General features: G+C 41.0%; 1 long non-coding RNA gene across 1 annotated transcript; it reads left to right on the forward strand.

Moving 5' to 3' along the window:
• The first annotated feature begins 1104 nt into the window (after positions 1-1104).
• Positions 1105-9870, forward strand: LOC120928615. The gene is made up of 3 exons (XR_005747254.1): positions 1105-1284; positions 1959-2134; positions 9620-9870. It is a non-coding gene; the product is annotated as an uncharacterized LOC120928615 (long non-coding RNA).
• Positions 9871-16375: the final 6505 nt, after the last annotated feature.

Consider the following 16375-nt stretch of genomic DNA (forward strand, 5'->3'; position numbering starts at 1 on the left):
AAGGGGACTCGATGGGCACGTTCAATGCCAAAAAAAGGTGAAAAAGATGTGGCCCCAAAAGTCTCCCTAAACCAACCCTCAAGAAATGCTATGGGGTTAGCTCCCTCACTTTGTTCAGGCATGCCAATTACTCTAGTATTGCTTCTGCGATTTCTATTTTCTAATTCGTCAATCTTGGCCCCCTGCGTATCCATTTGTTTCTTCAACCCCCGAGATTTCGTGCCTGAGCGGGAATAAATCATCCTCGACTGTACTTAGTCTTTCCTCTAAAATAGTTGTTCTTTCCATGGTCTTGCTCAACTTGTCCCCCATTGAGAATAATTCATCCTTGATGCCTATCAGCTGGATCTCAAGGCCATTTATTGAATCCTTACAGGCATTTATGGCATACAAAAGATCTCTCAATGTGGGCTCTCCCCCACTTCCTGTGGGACCGCCCTCCATGATTGTTTTGGATAAATTAGCAGGGTTTATTACAACAGTTTATTACAATTTTGCTCCCCCAGACCCTTTAGTATTCACAGTTTTCACAGAGGGTATGGCTACTGGATTTGCCGCTGTCTGGCCCCTGCTTTTCTTATCTGGAGAGAGTCCTACTTGCGCTGTCTGTAGATGGATCCCCTTTGCTGGGGACAGAGAAGTTCGGGCAAAACGGTCAAGTTTTGCTGCTGCGGCAGTGGATATTGCTGACGCAGTTGCCTGACTCTTTGCGGACCGTGTAACAAGGGCTCCTTCCTGTCTCTTGGACATACTAAGGGGGGCAAGGTTTGTGCAGAAAACCACACGCCTCTACCCCACCACGACACCGCAGAAACCGCAATTAAGATGATCATAAATAAGAAACAGCAACTAACAGTCAATTGAATATTATTCAGAGGATCTAGAGGATTTATGGGAGAACAATAACGGAGGGCAAGTATCTCATATAAAGTTTATCCTTATTGGAGTTTAAATGTACACTGTAATTATATCCCTGCCAGTGCCAGTGCCCACTTCATAATGTGCCTCAGTCATGCACGGCGCTCCACACGCCATTCCAACGCCACAGCCAACCACCAGGTCTGGCAGGACAGTAATCTTGCGGAGCCGCGAGATCCTGCGAGACCTCCGACGAGACCTCCGGCGAGTCTACAGGCAGCTCCGTATACCGTAGAAAACAGCGCAGCCCACACCTCTTACACTCGAATACAGCAACCCCATGGATCACCAGCACAGAGGCGCAGTGGGGAGCGATGATCGGCTCAACATGCTGCAGTCGCCCTTACACCGAGCCACAAGCCCCAGGTCCAGGTACTCCCCTCAGCTGGGTTAACTCCGTGAAAATAAAAAGGACAGAGAGGGGTCACATGGTCACGCGGAGGACGCGGAACTCACACGGTGGTACAGTGTTCAGGGTTCAATATTCAAAGTTCATTGATAGCATTAATAGTAGAAAACAACGAGGCTATGACACAACACTGAAAAGATTAGGCAGATTAATCCGGTAGTATAAACGGCATATTCTCTATCAGAGGAGGGGTATGGAGTGGAGGATCTTCACACACTCACACCGCCACTCTCACTCCGCTCCCACATCCGGCCACGCCCCGCATGTGTTGTAGGTTAATGTCACTTTAGCATCCAGTACTTGGTTATGATTTTGTTTTTGTTTTGTTTTTTGACAGGTAGATCTAATATTTGCCTTCGACCTCTCACGGTTTGTGGCCATTTTTTTTGTCCTGTTTGAGAAAAATCATGTTTAGTTTATGTAGCAACGCCTTCAGATATCTACTCTTTCAGCTTGCATGCATACAACTCCATTACAGCAATCACCCAACCTTGGCTAATTATAGGATTTGCAAAATTAGATCTTAAATAATGCTTTTGGCATATATATATATATATATATATATATATGGCATCTAGCATATAATGCAGACACTGCAGACCGTAATCTGTTATCATCTGTTTTTTTTTAGTTGGTCTTTCGACACTATTCCATGGCATTTGGACAATGTATAAACTGATGCTCAATTGTTTTCCTTTCACACTTCTAATTGATGTAATTCATTACACTGAAAGGGCTCATCAGCACTATGTGGCATACACAGAAGCATCTCAATTGAGACCAGCTGCAGCTACCATACATACTGATGTAAGTGTACATTGCCACTATTAATCACTATCTTCTCCTTCTATGACATGTTTCCAAGTGATAACTTGCAACAATAGACAATGTAAAATGGTTTCTGTTTTATTTCTACAAACTTCTTTGAGTTCTATTAAATTCTTTATTTTAAAATAATATCGTAATACTTACGATACTAGGTCTGCTTACTAGATCTGCTAGAGTGGGGAGTCAGAAATGTCAGGTACTAGAAAATATAGACATTAAATTTACATAATGCAAGACATATTTACATAATGGCAGGCATCTAAGGCCCCGTACAGACGACCGAACATGTCTGCTGAAACAGGTCCGCGGACCAGTTTCAGCAGACATGTTCGGTCGTCTGTACAGCCGAGCGGACAGAATTCCAGCGTACATTTGCCCGCCGGGCCTTTTTCCAGCGGGCAAATATTTCCAAACTTGTTTAGAAACAGCCCACTGGAATCCTGTCCGTCGGACATGTTCGGGCGTCTGTACAGACCTACCGTACATGTCCGAGCGGCCGCCATCCCTCGCATGCGTCGATTGACTTCGACGCATGCGTGGAAGCATTGAACTGGCAGGGCCGCGCACGTCGCCGCGTCATCGTCGTGGCGACGGCGCGGCCTCGTCGCCGCATATCGAGTACGCGCGGATTTCTGTATGATGGTGTGTACAGCCATCATACAGAAATCCCCGGGCAGACATGTACGCTCAAAACGGTCCGGCGGACCGTTTTCATCGTACATGTTTGCCCGTGTGTACAAGGCCTAAGACTCACAATGGCATTAAAGCAAAACAAGTACTCAGATCTAGAAAGTGCACATATCTAGAAATAGTTTTGTTGGTTTTGTATACTATCCATATTGCAGAGAAGAATTTTTCAAACTGCTTATCACATAGGAATTCTTGAAATGTGATACATAAGAGGGAAGGGCACATGTACGTTGATGGTCCATGGAAAAGTATCCTCTTACATTGGTAATCAGTGAAGAAAGGCCCCTTTATATTGGTGTTCTGTGAAGGAGGACTCTCTACATTGGTGGTCGTGGAAGAGGTTCCTCGCTTACATTAGTGGGCAGTGAACTGATTATATTAACGGCTGGATGGAGAAGGGCAGTGGTGGGCAGTGGTGGTAAGAATGCCTCTAAACTTTGTGGTTGGTAGTAGTAGTGCTACATTTTATTGTTGGTCAGTAGGAAGCATGCTCTATTAGATTGGTGGGAAGTAGGAAGAATGCCCCCTTACAAATAGCTAAAAACATCTTTGATGTCAGTGGTTCTTTACTTAACAGAACAGTGTCTCCACTTGGCCCCACGCTTTCTGTTCTAAATAATGTTGTTACCAGAAGTAAGGCTCTCTCAGACAGTAAGTAACTTCTTAAACACTGGTTAAGAAAGGCAGTTTGTAAAGCTTGCATTCCAAGAAGAATTTACTGCATAGCAAACTCTTTCCTTTACTCAGATTGTAGGTAGTCAGGTAACCTGGAGAGAATTCAGAATTAAAATCACAGGATTGTAAATACAATGGAGGCACACAATGGAGGTCAAACATACAACATCAATATATTGGTGACTTGATCATGCGCATGTCACAGAGACAACTGAGTTGCGTTCCATTTTGTAACCATTCACAAATGGCTTCCCGTTCAGCGGACTCCTTTTGACGCAGCCCCATGATGTCATCCCTGGCTGCCCTAACTGGATGCGGTGTCCCCACAGAGTGAATACTGCAGGTTCCTCTGTTCATCACCACTACCCGTGCCGTGGGTGGTGTCCGCCACAGCAGTCAAGACCACCAGTTACACCCCACCAGTGGCACAATCACAGTGCACCCTCTAACAGCCAAGGATCCACCCCCTACATCTCCATCTGAGGGCAAGTAGGCTGATAGAGCCACCGGGTTCTTAATAAGGTTATCTGACTGCTGGTAGCATGAGAACCACTCAGTCGCCAGTTATTATATCATATAGTTTATAACCTTTATGTTTTTGTTTTGTTACCAAACAGGTCCAAAAAAAAAGGTTTTTACAATTTTACTCTTTTGTGGGAACTGGTGACCTATTATTCAAGACATTGTTCAATCAGAGGTACAAGCCCCTGATAAACGCAGCCTTATCCTAAGCGCTCTATAGAGAAATATGGACGTGATCAATATAATCCAAAGTCTTTATTACAAAGGTTAAAAGACATTAGTAAAATATGTATAATTAGCCACATCATAAGTCATATTGGAACTGTTATCCAGAATGTACGTTTAGCAAATTATGGGATCAATGTGTTTTGCTCAGTTTGCTTCCTCAGGATCCACGTCCATGTGGAAAAAATGATATGATTCAAACAATATACAACAATATACAACGCGTTTCGTCGCTAATTGGACGTTGTCAATGGGGGTGACAACGTCCAATTAGCGACGAAACGCATCTGGGAAGGATCACGCAGTGACGTCACCACGACAAGGAGTAGGGCTCCTGTATGCCGGCCGGCAAATTTACTGTTATGCAGATTTTAAACGCTCGTTTGTGAGTATATTTTACCTTTTTTAAAATAAAAGTGTATGTCACAGAGTCACGCTATGTGCGCCTCTTTTTTCATTTACATTTAAACGGTGGAGCTGAGTACACCACGCTCAGGGGACGGAGAGCTTCCTGGTGGAAACATCCGAGGATTAAAGGCCTAGGCTGGGTTATAGCCATCTGCCCTAACCGCTTGCCTGGTAAGCGGCTTTCCATTTTCCGGTGGAGGGTCACTTCATGCATACGTGTCACTGGGTGGTGTGGAACGTAGGAGTTGCCATTGCAAGGACTGTATCAGAATAACCTGTGACCGTATATGTGCCATTTGATCAACCACGGACTTATTACATCTTTACTGATTGTGACTTAATAGACTCTTGTGGCGTGGCTTTTTCTTTTGTCCATGTCCATGTGTCTATGGCCTTTTGTCAGTTGCATTTTGTGAGTACCCACTTATACAAAAAAATATGTATTATTAAATTATCTCTGGTAATGCACTAGGTGTGCGCGCCTTTCATTTCTGTTTTTCTTGTACTCACAGGGGTTACCTTCAGTGAAAGCTAAAGGTGCAGAGAGATATGCAGCTGAAATTTTATTCAAATCATGAATTCAAATAATTGAATTTGGTTCCACCCCTTCTGCATCACAAGCCTTTCTATTAGTTGCCCAGGTGATAGTCTTACTGTCTAAATGAAATGTCAGGTGGAAAGAATCAAGACCAGTCTGTACTGGAAAGTGTATATAATATCAGCTTACTATATCGCTAGACCTACCAGCATGCACCAGGGAACATAAGCATCTGGCACTACCAGAAGTGTTGAACGCCAAAAGATTGAAGAAAGCTGTAGCATTAAAGTGAGTATATTACACACCATAATACCTCTTATCTTGCTGGAATCTTGCTTTTCTAGCTTGTTTAGAGACGTTTCTTTAAAGGGGTTTTAAAGGTTTGTTTTTTATTTTCTAAATAGGTTCCTTTAAGCTAGTGCATTGTTGGTTCACTTACCTTTTCCTTCGATTTCCCTTCTAAATGTTTTTTTTCTTTGCCTGAATTTCTCACTTCCTGTTTCTCCTCAATAAACTTGCCACCATCATCCGAGAGGTGTTTAGTCAGCCAGAACAGCTTACTGAAGAGGAACAGGAAGTGAGAAATTCAGACAAAGAAAATAAAGAAAAAAAACATTTACAAGGGAAATTGAAGGAAAAGGTAAGTGAACCAACAATGCACTAGCTTAAAAGAACCTATTTAGAAAATAAAAAACAAACCTTTACAACCCCTTTAAGCATGCTGTAAAACCAACCCTTCACAGGAACTAGCTACCAGTTATATATAGAGTGAGTGTATCTGAGGGAGTGTTTCTGATTTAATCCATAAGCTTCACAACATACTGATTTAAACAAAATTAAATTGACCTTGCTCTGAGTACAATGACAAGCTGTTTCATATTGCCCTCCTGCTGCTATCCGATGTGTTGTAATCATGTACACTCAATTTGTTTTGTGTCCTTTAGGTGTTCTTTAGCACGGAAAATAAATACAGTGAGGATGCAGAAGGTACCTAAAATTAGAGAGAAGAAGCCCTGCAGTAAATTAGAGATGTCTTCTGCCTGTACACATGCCTGTAACAGCTGTGTCCATGGTTGGTCCATCTGACACAGTCCCAAGCTAATTTTTCACCAGGCTGTCCCAATTTATAACCACACTCACAACACTGCAATTGGAAATGTTTGGAATGCTTTCAAGGACACAGTCTTGGTCGTCACCTGTATTCTAATGAGATAAAAACAACCAAAATCATCTTCACTTTATGCAGGGTTTTAAAATTCTGGACTCCAGCAAATCTTCTCTGTTACAAAAAAAATTAATCCACTCAGACCTTTGTGAATATAATTATGACAGAACTCTCATGCAGGGAAAAATCTTTCATTTCCTCAGGCTCTCTTCCCTATATAGGTAAATCACGGCTTTTAACTTGCAGAAGATGTAGACAGCATAAAATACTCAATTGATCATTAAAGCTGACAGTTTTAAGCTTAGTAGCAGTATTTGGTATTCTAGAGATGCACTTTTTAACACAGCATTGCAAGATTTTTCATCAGGCTTATAAAGAAGTGATGAGTGTATTTTTCTTACTTCAGCCTGAAGGATTAGAAGGACATATGCTTCTGAAGAACGAATAGCTTTCAGGCAAGTTTTAAAGAAAATTTCAAGTTTTGAAAATTTTGTGAAAGTTTTGAAGTGGTTAAAATTGCTAGACAATTGCCACATGTATGGTCAGCATTAGACCTAAAGTGTCCGTTTAATAAACTGAGAAGTTTTTTCTCAGTTCAGTTCTCTGCAGTTCTCAGAGGAAAATTATCTCCTCTGCAGCCGGTTTAATAAACTAAGAAGTTTTCTCTCAGTTCAGTTCTCGGCAGTTCTCAGAGGAAAATTATCTCCTCTGCAGCCGGTTTAATAAACGTAGGCCTCGTACACACGACAGGTTAACCAGAGGACAACGGTCTGATGGACCGTTTTCATCGGTCAAAACCGATCGTGTGGGCCCCATAGGTTATTTAACCATCGGTTAAAAAAAAGCCAACTTGCTTTAAATTTAACCGATGGATTCCTAACCGATAGTAGGCACAACCATTGGTTAAAAATCCATGCATTCTCAGAATCAAGTCGACGCATGCTTGGAAGCATTGAACTTCGTTTTTTTCAGCTCGTCGTTGTGTTTTACGTCACCGCGTTCTGACACAATCGTTTTTTTAACCGATGGTGTGTAGGCGCGACGGACCATCAGTCAGCTTCATCGGTTAACCGATGAGAACGGTCCTTCAGACCGTTCTCATCGGATGGACTGATCGTGTGTACGAGGCTTAAGAAGTTTTTTCTCAGTTAAGTTCTTGGCAGTTCTCAGAGGAAAATTATCTCCTCTGCAGCCGGTTTAATAAACGAAGAAGTTTTTTCTCAATTCAGTTCTCGGCAGTTCTCAGAGGAAAATGATCTCCTCTGCAGCCGGTTTAATAAACTGAGAACTTCAGATATTAGGAAGAAAAAAGCCTTCTTCCTCTTATCACACCAGCTTCTCTCCCAGATTCTCCACCTCTGAGCTGGTGAATCTGGAAGGGAGATATTTCAGTGGAAGAGCTGTGAGATCTTCAGATCTCGGTTTATTAAACTGGCCGTTTGTGACACAACAGCCATGTGCTGTGATGAGAAGCGGCGAATATGTTCTCTGCTCCTTATCTCTGTTTATTAAACCGGCAATGCTCTGAGATAAGCCGTGATCATCATGATCTCGGCTTATCACGGTTTATTAAACGAACACCATAATGTGATGGAGCTTGCATTGTTATAGCTTCAGGAAAGCTGTTGGTGTCCTGGTACAGAAGGCAAACTAGCTTTTATTGAAAAATGGCCTTGAATGTCATGTCCTTACAATTTTGTAGTGTTCTAGCAATTGAAAGAAAAAAATCTTCTGTATACATACCTTTTGCCTTGGGTCTACGGTTCAGTTTTGTCACGAGTCCCCTTCTTCCTCCATCGGTGGGTAGATCTTGAATGCTGCAGAGAACGGTGCTTTATAATAACTTGGCACCACTCTACATTCTCTTCTGGGTCCAGAGTGGTAGACTGATGCACCCCCATGTATCCCATGGGTGTCATTCAACCCAGAAGATGATTTTTGCTGAACCAAAGAGGAGGAAGTGTGGAGCAGTGGTAGAGCATGAAAAGGATGATTTAAAAAAAATATAGCTGAGATCAATGTTAAAGGGATTATATATAAGTACATGAAAATGTCAATTATATTCCAAATATTAAGTAAACCTTTGACACCAACAGTATATTACTCAGAGACCACTAATAAATCTCCTTGTCATTTGACCAATACTCATACAGCCAATGCTAATGATAAAGCTTATACTTGTACAGCTTGTGCACATGTGGCAGCACACAGACGGACTTTGGCTAGTAACCAGCATGTACTGACACTTTGGTGTATTCCCTACTGAGGAAGTCCACACCCAGGATATAATGCATATAGGGGAGGAGCCTGTATTCTTACGTCATCCCACGACCATCTTAGGCCTCGTACACACGACCGAGGAACTCGACGGGCGAAAACACATCGTTTTGCTCGTCGAGTTCCTTGTTAGGCTGTCGAGGAACTCGACAAGCCAATTTTCTCCATCCCCCATCAAGGAAATAGAGAACATGCTCTCTTTTTGGCTCGTCGAGTTTCTCGACAGTTTCCTTGACGAAAATGTACACACGACCGGTTTCCTCGGCAAAAAAATATCTCCCAGCAAGTTTCTTGCTGGTTTTTGCCTGGAAACTCGGTCGTGTGTACGAGGCCTTACTCCATGGCAGTAGAGCCAATACGAGTGTGTTCCAGCTAGCACTGCTTAAGTGCCATCCATGTGAGTGCATATATTTTTATTACTGAGATTAAAATATTTATCAAACAAAGAGCACTAGATGTTGTGTGTTCTGTCCCTATTTTACATATCATCATCCTTTGTGTACATCCGTGATTCTGAGAGCTTACTAATGAAAACGGATGGATAGCATGTTACACAAATCCAGTCACATCCCTTGGGGGGGAACAGCTTGTTATGACTCACTGGTAATAAAGAGGTCATAACATGTGGTAAGCGGTGAGTGCATAGAGGTGGAGGATAGCATGGGTACCTTCTGAATCTTTTCCTGCACAGTGGTGGAATAATATAACCTATGGACTGTATGTGAAATACGTTTGAGATATATGGACACTTTGCACTTTAGTTTTATGTAAATATTGATTGGAATAATAAGCACCATGTATGTACATTGTGGCCTAATATCTTGCACTATTGCACTTTATTGATGTGGGATTGTTATATCTGAGTTGCGCTGCACTATTTTTGGATTTTAGTTAAATATTTAGAGTGAGGTGAAAACACTTTGAGGTGTTAGCAGTAAAACTTGTCCTTGTATTTTTGGTACAGGGAGGTTGCGTTAATCAAGACTTTTTTTCGGGTACCTGAATTCGCGTCTGACTGTGTGTCCTCACAGCCTCTGTGCCAAGCTTCCAAGATCCAGTAATCGGTGCCATTCTTAGTCCTCTTCTAGTCTACCTGCACTACACTGCACGTGACACTACTATTCACTTTTACTGTATCTTTTGTTTTCATTTACAAATTTAGGTTTCTTCGATGAGATAAAAACGTGAATTATTTGTCAATAATCTTTTACTATTTAGTGCATTAAATATTTAAAATTTGAACTAAGCACATAGCTGTAGTATTTACCTGTCTGTCTCCAATGCTCTAAGTGTAATTTCTGTCCCGTGCTTCATTCCTCTGTTATCAGCATAAGTCACTTCTGACAAGTTCTCAGATAACATGAACTAGAAATTTGTGTCAGGGAGGGTGGAAGATTATTTTTGGTATTGTAAAGTAGCATTTACTGCACATGTACCTAGTGAAAAATTAGCTGATGATTAACAAGCACATTTATTACTTCTTATTATTATTATTATTATTATTATTATTATTAATAATAATAATAATAATAATAAACACACTTATTAGAAATACAACACCCTTCCTTAAAACTGAACTGCAAGCACAAAAACATTTAAATATGTTCCTTAACATCCGCATATACTGTAAATATAGATACCTACAAGATGTAAATCCTCTTTGTGCACCAAATTTATTTATAAACCCCTATATTACCTTGAAAAAATAGTAGTGACATCATCATTGTGCTGCACATAGCCTGTGCAGAGATCAATGCTGTGGGAGGAGCCTGGCAGTCCCACCCACTGCGGAAAAGGGGCAGCAGAGACAAGACCAGTCACCCTGCACAAGGAAAGGGAGCAGCAGTAACTATTATTTATTAGAGGAAGCTCCTGCAATGCAGGAGAATGTTTGACACTGGATTACTGCACAGATATACACAAAGCACACCAAGATGCAAATAAAAATATACATGTCTGTTGTATTTAGACAATATTTGCTTATCCCAGAGTTCAGCTTTGAAGGATTTTACACTTTTAAGGGAGAACATAAAACCTTACTGTAATTTCTATTCCTGCTTACTACTTTCACTTAATTTACAAGAGTGTAAAGAAAGGTAAATTGAACCTACCGTTCATTTCAAACCATAAACAATCCCAAGGGTTTTGCGGTCAGTGAAATTTGTAGTTCAAAATGCTCAATTGCTGGTAGCTAAAGTTGTTAACAAATCTTGACTTTACTATAAAAGTTCAGATTGCCACTCCTCACCTCCAAATCATCTCTATTACCCTTCAAATAAAAAAAGCACTAGGACACTTGGAAGTCAGGAAGAGTGATTTGTCAAGTTTGTGGCATGCTTTTTTTAAGTCTACAGAAAAGGAAATTTAGAATGGCAAAAAAAGGACTACACAGTCTTAGAATACAACTTTAACTCAGTAAAAGACTGGGGGTTTCTTTCTAGGGTAGAACAAAACAAACAACAATCACTGTATCTGTGCACATTGTATAAATATTGTTTCATGGGGGGAGTTTGCCTTGGCAATGGCAGCTTTAAAAATTAGCAAGCTCTGCAAATCTTATCTGCTATCATCCAACCTCACCAACCTCAACTCTGTGCTCCACTATGCCCAAATACCAGACTCCCGTCAAGCAAGAATTGTTTCATTGCAGCTCTGGAATTGATTAACACTTCAGATTGCAAAGAACTGTGAACAATCAGGGTGACCCAAACAGGGCCCAAAACCGTACAACCAGCTTGACAGCTTGAAATTAGTTATGCACAGTCCAGCAAAATCAGGCACAGATGGCTCCCTAAACTACTGAGTGATACTCATCCTTCCAGTCCAGACTCGGAAGGGCTCCAACTGCTTCAACTCTCCAGCCAGTATGGCAGGAAGACACCATATTTACTGATCACGAACATGTCCCTACAACAGGGGAAATAAAAATTGGGGAGGAACAGTTGCGCTGACCATAAACAATATTAACCTGCAGCCGCCAGCACCAACAAAAGACAATGTTGTGTACAAAGAATGGAAAAGAAAAAATGCAGCGCTAAATATTAATTATTAAGTGAAGTGAATCAAAAAATACGGTAAATAATCCAATTCAGTGAAAAATCAATGAAATTGAAAAAAGGAAACACACCACCAAGTGGTATGGCAAGTGAAAAACAAAAAGATTATAGCAATGCGGTAACCTGGAGAACCACTAGGAGGTGGAATCTCTCTGAGTTAGTATATAACTAAAGAGCACCGTGGTGAGTGATGTAACACATATGTGTGGCAAAAAATAAATAATAAATTGAACCCCAAATGAAGTCCATATAAATATACGTGTTAATCCAAAATATATATATGACAGTCCAATGTCAGACTGGCATATGCAGTCCGTTAGGGTGAGTTTGGTCAGGAGTTCTTATGGAGAAAAACCAGACAACAAAAGAGTGGAAGATGGTAATGATCTTCTCAGGTGTGGAAATCGGGTAATCTTGGTAAATAGTGGGAACCTCATCAGCAATCCACAATGGTATCCAGATAAGTAAATATAAAGATGGGTACTCTTACCAGAATACGTGGACATACACGTCAGCGACGGTATGTCAAACAGGCATGCACAAACTCCTAGGCAGCAGTGATGTCAGTAGAAAGCCTTTTGGTGTGCCAACCTTTGATCCACCAGAGCAGGTTTGATCCAATTACAGGAGACAAATCATGCAGGAGAGGTTCTCAGATGCAGGTGTATGATGTACAGGCCAATCGTGGAACCATGTAAGGGAAAACGTAACTCACATAGTGCAGTTAATCCCAAAACAAGCCTTTATTAGGCATAAGAAAATGAGCCAAATAAACAGAAAACTGGATAAAAAATATATATATAAAATAAATAAAAAAGTACAAGCCCGATGAAAGACGAGTACAAGTGATCACATGTATAAAAATGGCGTAATGAGCAAGTAGCGTATAAGCTATGTACCCCTACAACAGGGGAGCTGATGCAGATCCCGCAATACCTCCCTACCCAACACTGACAGGACTTTGAAGATCTCTCTAATAAAATGTAATATTTTTGCAGGAATGCTCTCTCCAGACCCGAAGAGACCTACAAGCACTATCTAACAAATAACGGTCCAGAATACAAAACAGAACATCCTGTGACAGAGCTTCTGCTCTGGAGACCACTAACTCTGAATGGTTACATCAGCTTTGTCTTAGGCCCCGTACACACGACCAGTTCCTCGGCAGAATTCAGCTTCCGACCGAGTTTCTGGCTGAATTCTGCCGAGGAAACTGGTCGTGTGTACACTTTCGGCCGAGGAAGCCGACGAGGAGCTCGACGAGGAAATAGAGAACATGTTCTCTATTTCCTCGTTGTTTTATGGGAGCTCTCGTCCCGCCGAGCTCCTCGGCGGCTTCAGGGCTGAATTGGCCGAGGAACTCGATGTGTTTGGCACGTCGAGTTCCTCGGCCGTGTGTACGAGGCCTTATTCAACTACACCTGGATGATATGGATTACCCCAGGGTACTCATTCACTAAAAAAACTAAATAGAAATAAAGTACACACAAACCATGATAAATCCTTTATTAACAAACCCATCATTAATCAAGTCATTCATTGAGGTAGATCAAGAATTAATCACAATGAATAAAAATCTGGACAACTGAAAAACACAAACAAGGTGACCCAAGCATGATGATCCTCTCCAGATGGACTTTTGACAGTGTCTCTGCTTTTTTACATCTTGAAACAAGCCAGCAGATAGCAGGATCCTTGGTTGCTACAACACTGATGACCTCCTAGGTTTTAGCAACCAACGATGCTGTGCAGCCGCTTGTGTCAAATCTGGGCAATCAGTCTCCCAAAGCTGCCTTTCTAAGGCTTTCCGGGCCATGGTCACACAATGATGTCATCACTACATTGCAATGCCAATAACTCTGCATTGTACATAAGGACTGCATGGAACCAGCCATAATCTAACATGGGAAAGTAAGGTAATTATTGCACCTTAATCCTCATCCCCTAGGGTTAAGAAAATGTTAACCCTTGCAGTGTGGATGGGCCCGACTGCAAGGGTAGTTTTTGAGTTGGGCTTTACTTGCCGACTGTCTAACTGGGAATATATGTCATTATTTTGATGTTAAAGTGGATGTAAACCCGATTTATTTATTTATTTATTTTTTATGTCACAATGTACAGTATAAGATTTCCTATCATATGTGCCCAGTCTTGGCAAACAGAGTTAATCCAGCTCTGAGCAATCCTCTTGTATTGTTCAGTGAAATAAAACTTACAGAGAAAAACCTTGGTCCGTTCCGCCCCCTTGCTGTGAATGACAGGTTATTTACATATCTCATGCACTAGCTTCAGACAGGCATTATTTCTAATTCCCACCCCCACTCCTTTTCTGAAGTCATGTGGTTACTTTTCTGGATTTTGACTGGATGTTAGTGATCATAGCAGAATTTAGTGTAAGGAATACACAGGAGAAAATGCATGTTGACAAGGGGAGTGTAGAGGCGGGCGGGGAGTCTACTGACATCACAACTCCACCCACCGAGCTCCAGACAACAGATCCACTCACAGAATCTGCAGTTTTTCAGGTCTCCTAACAGACAGAGGGGAGACATTTGACAGGTAATGATACATGCAGGAGGCATGTATATCCTTATAGATCAGCACTATGGCAGTAGTTTAGAAAGGATGAGAGTGGGTTTACATCCACTTTAAATACAGGGGTTATAGCTGCAGCTAGATGTCTTAACCCCGTTATCTTCTTTTCCTTCAGGCGGCCGGCTTTCTGATAAAAATGTTTCTCGCAGCGTCCACTTCCCGGGCTTAAATTAACGATTGCTGAGCCCAGGAACCATTCAGTGTCAGCAGTGTTTTTTTCATATAGATGAGTGATGGCAAGATGACCACCGCTCATCTCAATGCCCTTGGCGGAACGGAGCGACTTCGACGTCACTTCCAGTTTTTGGTTTGTGTAAACATGATTTTTTTTAAAGTCTTTTAGACCCCAGATTTCTCCATAAAGAGGACCTGTCATGCTGTATTGTTATTGCAAGGGATGTTTAAATTCCTTATTTAACCTCCCTGGTGGTAATACCATTAGCGGTATCCCCGAGCCAGACTCAGGATCGCATCGCAGTATCCAGGCAGAGTTTACTTACCTTGTCCCCTGGATCCTGCGATGTCTCCCTGCTGTGTGAGCGAGCTGTCTCCTCGCTCGATTCACGCAGTGCCCCGAGTGCCGCCGAGCTCCGTTCCCTGCGACGTTACGATGCACGGGGCGGAGATCGGCGCCAAATAAAAAAAAAGTAAAACACAGTACACATACAGTATACTATAATCTTACAGATTACAGTACTGTATAAAATAATTACACGCCCCCTTTGTCCCTAGTGGTCTGCCCAGTGTCCTGCATGCACTTTTATATAATAAAGATTGTTTTTTCTGCCTGGAAACTGTAGATTGTCCATAGCAACCAAAAAGTGTCCCTTTATGTCAAAAGTGGTTTTAGACCAGCTAGAAAACAGCGATAATAAATTAGAATCACTTTCAGAATTGTGTGATAGCGATTTGTGGGGAAATTCGTCATCAAACACAGAAAGTAATGACAGCGACAATTCTGCAACTGAGCAAATTTCAGTGATTTTTGATTTGATTACATTATTGAATAATTTTTATTATTATTATATTATTATTTGCTATAATTATTTATAGTTATTTATTATATTATAATTAATGATTTCGTGTTTCAAACTTTATCATACCCGGGATGTCTACTAGACTCTTGTTTGGACAGATTTAAATGGGTTATTTCTAAGAATTACAAGCCTACAATGTAAAACGCCAAATTTCAATGCAAAACAATTGTACCGCTTTCAGCATCAAAAACCTGACATAATCATACCACCAGGGAGGTTAAAGGGACAGTGTAAAAATAAAAAAAATTGAATCATTTTTTTTTTAATGTAAAGCACCCCTGTCCCCGTGTGCTCGTACACAGTAGTGAACACATACATAGGTCATGCCCACCCATATGTAAACAGTGTTTGCCCTATATGTGTAAGGTATCACTGCAAACGTCTGAGCGAAAGCAATAATTCTAGCACTAGACCTTCTCTCTAACTCTAAACTGGTAAACTGTAGAAATTTTTAAATTGTCTCCTAAGGAGATTTTTAAGTACTGTAGTTTGGCACCATGTAAAGCATGACGTGTTAAATATCTATTTACTTGGCTTAACATCATCTTTCATAGTATACAAAAAATTGGGTTATATAATGTTTTTTTTATTCATTAAAGTGTATTTTTTCCCAAAAAATTGCATTTGAAAGCTGCTGCCCAAAAACAGTGTGACATAAAAAAAAAATTGCAATGATCGCCATTTTATTCTCTAGGATCTTTGCTAAAAAATGAAATAGAATGTTTGGGGGTTCTAAGTAATTTTCTAGCAAAAAATACAGATTTTTACTTGTAAACAACAAATGTCAGAAAAAGGCTGGGTTAAGCATGCACTGTGTACTGTTATGCATGCATGTGATGCAGAAATTCTATATTTTCCCCACAGATTAGGAAAATAGGGCAGTGCTTGTTCACCTTACAATAAAGATTAGAGAATTGGCAGCTAAGATTAACCAGACTCAGAAGGCTGGAAAGTCTGTGTATTGTAATATGCATTCAGGAACAAACAAAGCGAGAAAGAAACAAAGATTAGTGTCCTATAAAGTAGCAATTA

The sequence above is a fragment of the Rana temporaria genome, chromosome 2 (assembly GCF_905171775.1).
Source record: "Rana temporaria chromosome 2, aRanTem1.1, whole genome shotgun sequence".
In the NCBI taxonomy this organism is placed as follows: Eukaryota; Metazoa; Chordata; class Amphibia; order Anura; family Ranidae; genus Rana; species Rana temporaria.